Consider the following 9,725-nt stretch of genomic DNA (forward strand, 5'->3'; position numbering starts at 1 on the left):
ATTTTTTTTTCCCACATCCCATCGTGCCTTCTTAGTGTACAAGCACGAAATAGGAAACAGGCATCCCAGTAACATTGATTCTATATTGCCTATAAATGCCTATTTCTCAGTTTGTGCATAAAACAGCAATTATGGTGTGAAAAATGCCCAAAATGACATTTCTGGGCAAGAAAACAAGATACGTCTAGCATGTAATGTGAAAGTCATGGCGAAAATGGTCAGGGATCGCAACCAATATTTTTTCTGTCAGGGTCAGGCACACACATACTAATTCGATTTGGGGCGATTCTGCGAAGCCGCCTTCGTCTTGTGCATGCTCTGATGATGTTTTTTTTTTGGAGTTCTCTGGTCTCAACGCAGTGGAACCCATCGCATGTTGCCCGACAGCTGCTGTTCAAGATGGTTCTTGTGGTTGTTATGCAGTTTCATACCTTCGTGGTGATCTTCGAATATGGCTATACGCATGCTGTAGTGCACTGCAACTGAAATGGCTATATGCGCTATGCGAAAACTGGTGAATCGTATGCTGGAGCTTGACTTCTTCTGCAGTGTGTGTGTGTAGTTTCTATAGCATGTACTTCCGTATTGAGACCACTAAAACGCAGGTGAAGGAGTTTATAACCCTTCATAAACAACAGTTCACGGAAAGCTTTTTAGTGGATTGTTTTTTAATAATAAAATTCACGGGTAGCATTAGTAATGACGGCAACAGTTCACACCAGCCTTTTTAGTTGAATGGTTTCTTTAAATAAAATTCACGGGTAGCCTTACTGGTGATGGCAACAACAGCAGTAGTAATAATAACAGTTGGCTGTGACTAATAATGATAAAAAAAGGATCGCAGGGGGTCGAACCCACGCTGTAAAAGCATCAGCGCTTCCGCACACATACATCCTACCACTCGTTATGGTTATTATATGGGTTATAATTTTCGGCCTCTTTTGTGGATTGTCATATAAACATGTACACTTACGTTTTCATCAGTTCACCCAAACACCCAGCTGTTGGCCTCATAGCGTTTTATGTCTTCTACGAAAGACAGCACCTTTTGGATCACTGCTCCTGGTCCATGACGCTTCTTTTTAAGCCTAGTTCCAAGTTCAGGGTTGATTTGAAGGAAGCACCTGCACAGAAGAGTTGCGTGTCTCAGGGTTGAGTACTTGCATTTGCGTGAGTACGTGAGCAGCATTCTGAACTGCAATTGACAAACAGATGTGTTGCAAGGTGCTTGTTGTGACTTTAAGGGGTTGGGACAGTTCGCTAACACTATGTGAGATAAATGTGGATTATGAATCTCTAAAGTGAGTTAAAAGTAAGTTCTGTTTATTAACCCTACAAGTGCAACACAAAGAGAAACAATCTGCTACAAGGTGGTGGTGGTGGTGAAAGGGCTCGCCGGTGTCAACCCCACATAGGTGGGCAACATCACGACTGGCGTCCGGGGGAATGTGCGTCCTGGGCAGACTTCTAAGGGAACTGTGTCGACATATGTTTGAAAGTGTCTGAGGAAAACCCAGGAAAAACCCCAGACAGCGCAGTGGACACCAGGATTCAAACCCGGGTACCTCCCAGTCTCTGCTGCAGGACGCACCTTGTCCAATTGTAGGGCTTACGCGTGCAGTACAGCCAATGTGTAGCCATGTGTCTGACATCTGCTTTTTTTTAGCGTGCGTATCTTGGAAACTACAACACGACGAGCGAAAATGTTTTTCCTCAACTGCTGCTCATTCATGATAAGTAGATGCAAAGCTGTGGAACTGTCCCAACCCCTTTAAGGTTCCCTCACAATAAGTAATGGCAAGAAAGAAAATGAAAAAATGCAGTATCAAGAAGCACTTGGAAGTGCATTACTTTGGGAAGTATTTGGGCTTCTTTATTTGAGCTTCTGGGGGATTGACCTATTCTACTATAACAATTTGACCTATCATAATGGGTCATTCCATGCATAACATGTCAATCTTCTCAGCCACCTTGTACTCGGTAAAAAGAAAATGCGTTCGAAGTGTTTTGCCACAATATTTTGTCTCGTAAATTTTTTTTCTGCAATGTGGGCAATTTTAAAGCGACGGGGATTAACAGTAATGAACTGCTCAAACTGCACAACATTTGGTATTTTTTTACACTAAAAAAATAATACACGGCCTTTATTAAAATCACTCTGATCATGTCACCCAATAGTCCTGAGGTCAGCTAAACTAACAGTATGTGTTTGTCAATGTGGTATGCATTTGTGCTAGCACATGGTCAGAAAAGTGGCTAAAATCGCCAAAACCTGCCTTTTTGGTCATATTCAGCCGTGATTTGCGAACTGAGGTGGCCCTACCAAGAATATTTGCTTGCACTATTCATTAGATAAACTTAACGTCAACCGAATCACAAAAGTTAGTCAAAAAACCTTCCGTTTTGAGAGAGATGATTTTTTGAAGTTGAGTGCAGCTCCTTATTAGCACTTCCTTAGAACCTTGCACATTTGGATGAACTACTGAGTACCAATTTTATAGCTATGAGCACTCACCTCTGCAAAAAGTCAATGTAGCCTGGACCTAGAGGGCGGGGGGGGGTAGGCGATGTTGAAGACGAAGTAGACTGCCATAAGGCATGACAGAGCATCCGTGAACTCAGAGATACCAGACATTACAACTTGCTGGTCTGCTGCAATCAGGAAGTTCCTGCATCTGTACGGGCTTCCTGCAACCATTACAATATTACAGAGTTTCATAATAATTACTAGACAGTGTCCTGGACATTTGTTGGATCTGAAAGAAACTACATGACTCGCATGACTGGCTAAAAGAACACTAATTAGGATATTCCCTAGTGTACCCCTCCAGATGTTTGGTGAAGTCATACACAATTTCTTCCCAACGCCTACTAGACGTAAAGTATTATCGTGACATATGTAAATTTATTTATGTAAGGAGTTATGATCACTACTTCACCCTTACCTACGCAAACAATTAATGGTGTAGGAGGGAGCGCTGCTTCCTGGATCACCATGTCTGGCTGAAATATTAGAAAGTTCATAAACTTAATTAACTGCAAATGCTAGAACTAATGTGCTCTAACTAGGAGCACATATGACACCTAAAACTGACTACAGGTATTCCCGACGATTCCAATCCCTGGGCCATCGAAGCTAACTTTCACGGTGTGTGCATAAATTTCAGTGGCACTTGAATTAAAATCACAGGGGAAACCCACACACCCTTGAAATGTTCATAAGGGCATCTCGGTTGCCATTAATGCAAGTCTACTTCCGAATTTAAATGCTAGCTAGAGCAAGCACACGCAAAAGCTCCAGTAGAGTGTGCTTCTCAGTCAGTTTTCTTTCAACGTGGTCCTTATGAACAAGCTCCCTAATTCCAGACAGACACGGTTTGATGATCACATACCGGTTCCTCAGCTTAAACTGGCTCAGGGAGGCATATCGCTTTCGTTCGGGTACAGCTGAGAAAGACAAGAACAAACAAGCAAAAAAAAAAAAAAACGTGATCAGTGGTTGGGGTGGTACTGGACTCGTACCTTTTTTTCAATGCTGGTTTAAAGCAGCGCATCAGCCACATGCACCTCACCTCGTGTCTATGAGAACTCCCATACGTTTTTTCACATCGTTCCGTACCGCAAAAAATTTTTCCTTTTGCATGAAACTCGTTTTGGACGAAAGCGTGTTCCAATTTCTAGGGAATGATGTTTTTTCGTCTTTTTTGTCTCTGGCTTAGAAATCCACTCACACAAGAAAATATTGCTATTGCAATAGGAAAATTTCTAAGCTACAGATGAAAAACCGAAAAACATCATTTCCTAGAAATTGTATTATCTTTTGTTGAAAAGAAATTTCATGCAAGTCAAACAATTCTTTGCAGCGGGGAACGATTTGAAAAATGCATAGCGATTCACATATACCCACGTATGGCCATATATTGTAGAAGCGTCAAGGGGTTATGCACTGCCTTAACCAGCGCTGCATGAAAGCCAGCTTACTATTCCATACACGGTTGTGTGCAAAAAGGTATGAATCAAACGTTTCAGGTGAAAACCATTCATGACAAGAGGCGAAGTAATGAAATGATATACAGGTAGTACACCGATATTTTATGGTATTGCACTCTCGCGGTCGCCTGCTAAGCACAGAGTTCAAGGCATCTGGGAATATCAAAAACACCATGCTACCCAAGGCCACCAGCACACCGGTTCCCTTGAACCTTTGCTTAGCAAGCTGCTGTAGCTATTTTCTACATAACAGCATAGCAAGAAAGAAAGGGAAAAGTTATCAATGTGCCTAACAACAACAACAACTTTATTTTCGGCCTTGGAGAGTGGGGAGTTTCATCGCAACAGGCGATACTCTACCCCAGTGCTTGGTGGAATGGGGGGAATAAAATAACGTGCCCCTTTACAATAACGATCGAAGTCCGATGGTGTCCAGAAATGTCAGAAGACCTTTGAGCGCAGAGCGTTGCTGGGCTGGATTGGGCCAGGGACCAAGCAATTTCGGTGTGCCTAAAACTCACATAGAGTGAACAGAAAATTTGAACATTACCTTCAGCTCGACAATGAAGAACGTGGACTCTTCACGGAAGGTGGCTAGTGTTCCCTGCAGTACACCAACAGGGTCTCCATACCGTGTTCCAGTTTGACGAAATGACTCGCCCACGGCGTCAAGAACCTTTTGTATGTCCTCCTTGTTAACTGTTGCAAAATACTGTAGGATAACTTTCCCTTTCACGGACATAGCCTCAGTAATGTTTGCCTTGGCGTCAACTCCTGTCAGTCTCTTAAAGTGGTTCAGCAAACATGTTATAGTTAAGAGCCACGGCCATTTGTCCTGCACGTCTGAGACTGAGATGCCTTCATTTATATGCTGCCTCTGCAAATAGTATGTCTGGTCCATCAAAGCCGCTGCATCATTAAGACTAACACTCTCTCCCGAGAACATCTCCTCCAGTTCAAGCCTCTTCTCCTCTTGTGACTCCAGTGTTTCACCAGCTGGAATTGAGCAGCTCCATTCGATACAGCCATAGCTGTCACTAGCTGGGCGTTTTTTCTCTGATGGAGTCGTCACTCGTGGAGGTGCTGAGGACCCACGGTTCATGTTGTCCAGTCTGTTTTCCAATTTAGCTCTAAGCGAGTCATAGCCTGATCCAACTATGGAACCACCTAATGTGTCAGATAACGATTCTGGGTATGCATCAACAATTTTCTTGGCAATCGTAGCAAGAGCTGCCCGACCTGGTTTTGAACATATGCTTTGGATATCAGCGCACACAGTTCTCACAAACTCTAGCAAAAGTTTCTTCTTTGGTCGCCTCTTCTCCTGCAAATCTTGCAGAAAATCTGCGTTTGCTCGTTGAAAGGGTATCACAAAAGCAGATGGCCAGTCCGGGGAGAGAGACTCTGGTGCTGTACTCGAGTCAACGTGCACAGACTGTGGTTCAGATGCAGAGATTTCAGGCACGCTCAACTGCACGGAGTCGTCAACTGAAAAAAGAAATATTAACAGTTGAAGCCTTCTAATTTGCTTGTATTGCAGGTCATGCAGCATGACGTTCTTCCCACTCGAAACTTACCGCTATTCCACAGGTGCAGGATCTTTCTGCATTGAATTGGGTTCAGCACACTTGACAGCTCGCTCTCTTTGACGTACGTTACATCAGATGGGCTGCGAACACCAATGTCCCACAAGCACGCATGAAGCTGCGAGGCCTTCTCCTCAGAAAGTCCTGGCAGGACCTCCTTCAGTCTGCTTATGATATTATGTGGGAGCTCGCTCATGCCGTAGATTTCATTCTGCATGAAACACAATTGTAAAGATACTAAAATGAAACCTAACTGAATTGCGAACATAGTGCATATCCTGCAGGTGTACTTGCTATCATCATGTTTGTCATTTGCTGTCCAAACTACTGACATGTAGTGCGACACTCAGAACACGAGCTATGCATAATTACATGACCACCTTCATGTAGTGCCTATCACTATTTATATGAAGGTAGAAAATAAAATGAAAATACAGAAAAGAAACAAAAAAAGAGGTAAAAGAAACAATTATGAAGCCACATGACAACTGCCATGAACTCAGAGCAGCTCCAAATCGCTATGATGCTGCAATAGTACCACAGGTCTGTGTGACACAACTTACGTAGCATGAGAGCAGTAGTCGAGTAGTCATCAAAGATGCTGTGCTTCAGTACGAGAACTTTGCGGCTAAGACAGCTGTACAAAGGAAGTGGGTAGTAATCTACGATATCAGTGATGTTGACGCAGTGTACTGGAGTAATGTCCGCAATGCCCTCAACTGCATAAATCCCCAGATCATCCAGGTAACTTGAGTGTGCCTCAGAAATTATGAAAAACAACGAAGTATCTTCACAGAGGGCTGCAGCCTCTAGTCTTGCAAATATCACAGTGCTTTCCTCTCTTCTCCAGGCGACGTAATATCCAGCAATATAACTTGTACCACGAAATTGCACTGCTCTGAACAGCTCAAAGGGTTGACAGAGCGTAGCCCTACATAACTGCACGTACTTCTCGGGGAATGATTGTTTTTCTGAAGCACTTTTCGATGTGACAATGACTTCTGGAGGAAACATGGTCCCTGTTGAGAGGTAGCATTGTAGCAGCTCATGCTTCCTGGCCAATGTTAACGTTAAGTTGACAAAGTTGTTTGACACTCTGGCGACCTTCTTCGAGTATGAGTGTTTCGATCCAAATCTCATTGTCCAAAGCCAGATTAGGGGGCCATATTTAAGGATTAATTCTGGATAGTGCAACAAGAAGTGGTGTTTTGGTTTTAGCGTATAAGTCGGAAACAGTTCTGTAATAAGCTCAAGATAGAGCTCAATCAGCTCCTTCAAGTAAAGGATCTGGGTCAGTGAAATCTTGCGTGCAGAAACAAGATTAACGATGTCACGAAGGAGCAAGAAAAGCTTCCATACGGCATCTGTGGGGACAACGGCATCTGCCAGAAGAAGAGGCAAGAACCTCAACAAAGCCCAATTTTGCGCAGCATGACCTCCAAGTGTTTTGAGCCCTTCTTTAAGCGCTGGAGGCTTGTCAGCTCCATCGTGTCCTAGTAAGCGCAGTTTCTCCAGTCGAGAATTCAGCAGTCGCACCGAAAACCATCCTTTGCTTTGGAAGTACCTCAGGAAAAGAGAGGTGTCATAGCTGACGACTCCTTCAAAGACATCATGGCCAAGGCACGGTGGGAGACCACGGCAAACGTGGTATCCTGGTATCGTGTTGAAAATAGAATTCAACTTGATGCCTTTGTGGTTTGTTGACCCCTCGTTTGCCAAGTGACTGACGCACTCAGTGTAGTTTTCTTCTGTACGGCTTTCACCACATGTGGTCGGACAGCTGTGGAACTCCTCTCTGGTTACTAAACAAAATCTGCAGAAGTACTCACAGCTGAACGATTCTAAAAATCCGCCGATCTGATGGGACCCGAGATTGTCTCCAAGAATGGAGGAAAGACTGAACGTGTAATGCATGCTGCCAATTGTCAGACCAGAAGCCACAAGCTGTTTTAGGTCTGTGACCAGTCGTCCAAACACCTTCTCTTGGCCAAATTTCTTCAGATTTTTCTCAGTACAGAAGAGGGCAAGCTGGAGCTGGTCCACTTTTGATCGGTTATGCTGCTTCAGGTTTCCAAGCGTGAAGTAGACGCCCAAAACTTTGTGTTTTTGTTTTGCAGATCCGATGGGGTTTACGACTTCAAATGCATCTTGGTAGAACATTAGGTGTAGATCGCTTTTGGAACTGCATGCACCAGAGGCCTTGAAAAGACTGCCATCTGTGAAATCTGCAAAACTTTCGCTGGCTTCATTACTGACGTTAAAGTCCTTCAGCTGTGCAATCACAGAGGCATCACGAAGCAGGCGGGGCAATGTCAGAGTCAATGGCATATAATGAATAACTCCCTGTTCAGTACGACACACACTCTTCAGAGAAATTTCCACTGGTTCAAAGAACTGGAAATGCTCCTTAAAATATTTCGCCTGGAGATGCTGTGATGACAGCTCGCCACTTTCTCTGCACGATGCAAACGGCAGACTTTGCTCCAAATCCGAAAGAACTGCTTCTTTTACGCCATGTAAATCACTGCTGGTGCTATTTTCAAACCGATCGCTTACTTTTCTCTTTATCTCGTCCATTTTTATCTCGACAATAGATGACCTGTCAATAGAAGACCTTGGTCATCGTGGTAGACGGAACATGTAGCTTTGTGGTTGCCTGCAAAATCAGCCGCGCAATCAAATCAGCTTCTTTGATCTCCGTGACCATTCCTTCACTTGTGCTAGGACTTGAACAACCTTCACTATCATCCATGCGGCCCATACGCACATCTTCACAGGTGCTTATATTTAAATGACATTCAACATCCTCACTATCATCAGTGCATACAGATGTAGAAGCCTCATCATCGGCAATGGCATGCTGTTTGGAATTTAAAGATCGAATCTTGCCGTGGTACCTGGTCATGTGAACTGACACTGCATTCCTTGATCTCATGGTGGGTTTGTCCTTGCATTCTGGGTAGGGGCATACAACATCTTGTCCATTTGATACATGTTCACGCAGATGCGGCGAGACATTTTGCCTGCTACAGGGAATACCACAGAAGGGAGCACGGCATGGAAAGACGCTATCATCATTCTCGCAACGTTTATCGCCAGTGTGGCTTCTATTGCAGTGATGGGAAAACGCAGAGTATGTCGAAAACGTAACCTGGCATCCTAGTTCGAAGCATGGGAACCGGTAGTTGTTAATGTTGATGTGGACTTTCTGGTGAGTAACGTAACTCGCCCGCGAAGAAAATGATGTTCCACACTGCCTGCAGCTGAACATCCTTCTGGAAAGAAGAAAGAAGCTTCGTAGAACTGCGATTCTGACGATAGCAGAAACCCGAAACCATCACGCCGCCTTTTGCGCGGGAAAGTGGACAGACGCAACACGGTGGTCGTAGCTATCTTGAACCGTGTCAACTTGACAGTCAACTCGACTTAGTACCCAAGTCAAGGTACAACTGTAATCACAATGCTTTTCAGGTGACAGCATAGCTAAGCATGCTAAGCATAACTAAACATAGCAACGGTTTGGGCGAGACCACGTAACAAGATTTACACCTTGCAAACCACTTCTGCGTTAACACGAAACCGCTGACAAGTCTGGGACATGCTAGAAACGTGACAATCCTGCCCATGTAATAAAGAACGACAATCTTACTCACCATTCAACAAACAAACCGGTCGTCGATGTTGTTCACTGCACTCAGACTGACAGACGGCCCAGTGTTGCTGCGTTCCCCTTCTTTCGAGGCTGAAAACGCTCATGTGCTTGTGCGGGGCGCCCATAAATGCCCACACGGAACTTTTTAACGGGGAGGCTCCGTAAAATGACAAATACAGTTGTGGTCTGCAAAATTTTACCCCAACGGGTAGGGTAATCTGTCCGTTTTTTGGGGAAATTTTTTAGAGTGTGGAGTCAGTGAAGTCAGCGTCGTCAGGGCTTGAAGCCAGAGGATCTTGTTCACCTGAAGGCCTTGCCTCAGCAACGTGTAGTCGAAACGTGTTGTAGCAGTTCACACATATTTCGTCGGTGTCGTGGACATGGACTGCCTCCGAGGTGCTCAAGATGGTATTCAAAAGCCCTGATCCTATAAACGATACCGGCCTGAAGTTCTTGTTTCAGGGTATTTTTTTTCTTTTGTCGTTATGTGTAGTCCG

The 9,725-nt window shown here is 44.2% G+C and overlaps 1 long non-coding RNA gene across 1 annotated transcript; it reads right to left on the reverse strand.

Annotated features, from left to right (window-relative positions):
- Window positions 1-2,570: 2,570 nt before the first annotated feature.
- LOC135392955 (uncharacterized) lies at window positions 2,571-4,585 on the reverse strand. Its single transcript, XR_010422330.1, has 3 exons — window positions 4,541-4,585; window positions 2,946-3,003; window positions 2,571-2,688 (listed from the first exon to the last, which is right to left on the reverse strand). It is a non-coding gene; the product is annotated as an uncharacterized LOC135392955 (long non-coding RNA).
- Between the last annotated feature and the right edge of the window lie 5,140 nt (window positions 4,586-9,725).

The sequence above is a fragment of the Ornithodoros turicata genome, chromosome 4, assembly GCF_037126465.1.
Source record: "Ornithodoros turicata isolate Travis chromosome 4, ASM3712646v1, whole genome shotgun sequence".
NCBI classification, from domain to species: Eukaryota; Metazoa; Arthropoda; class Arachnida; order Ixodida; family Argasidae; genus Ornithodoros; species Ornithodoros turicata.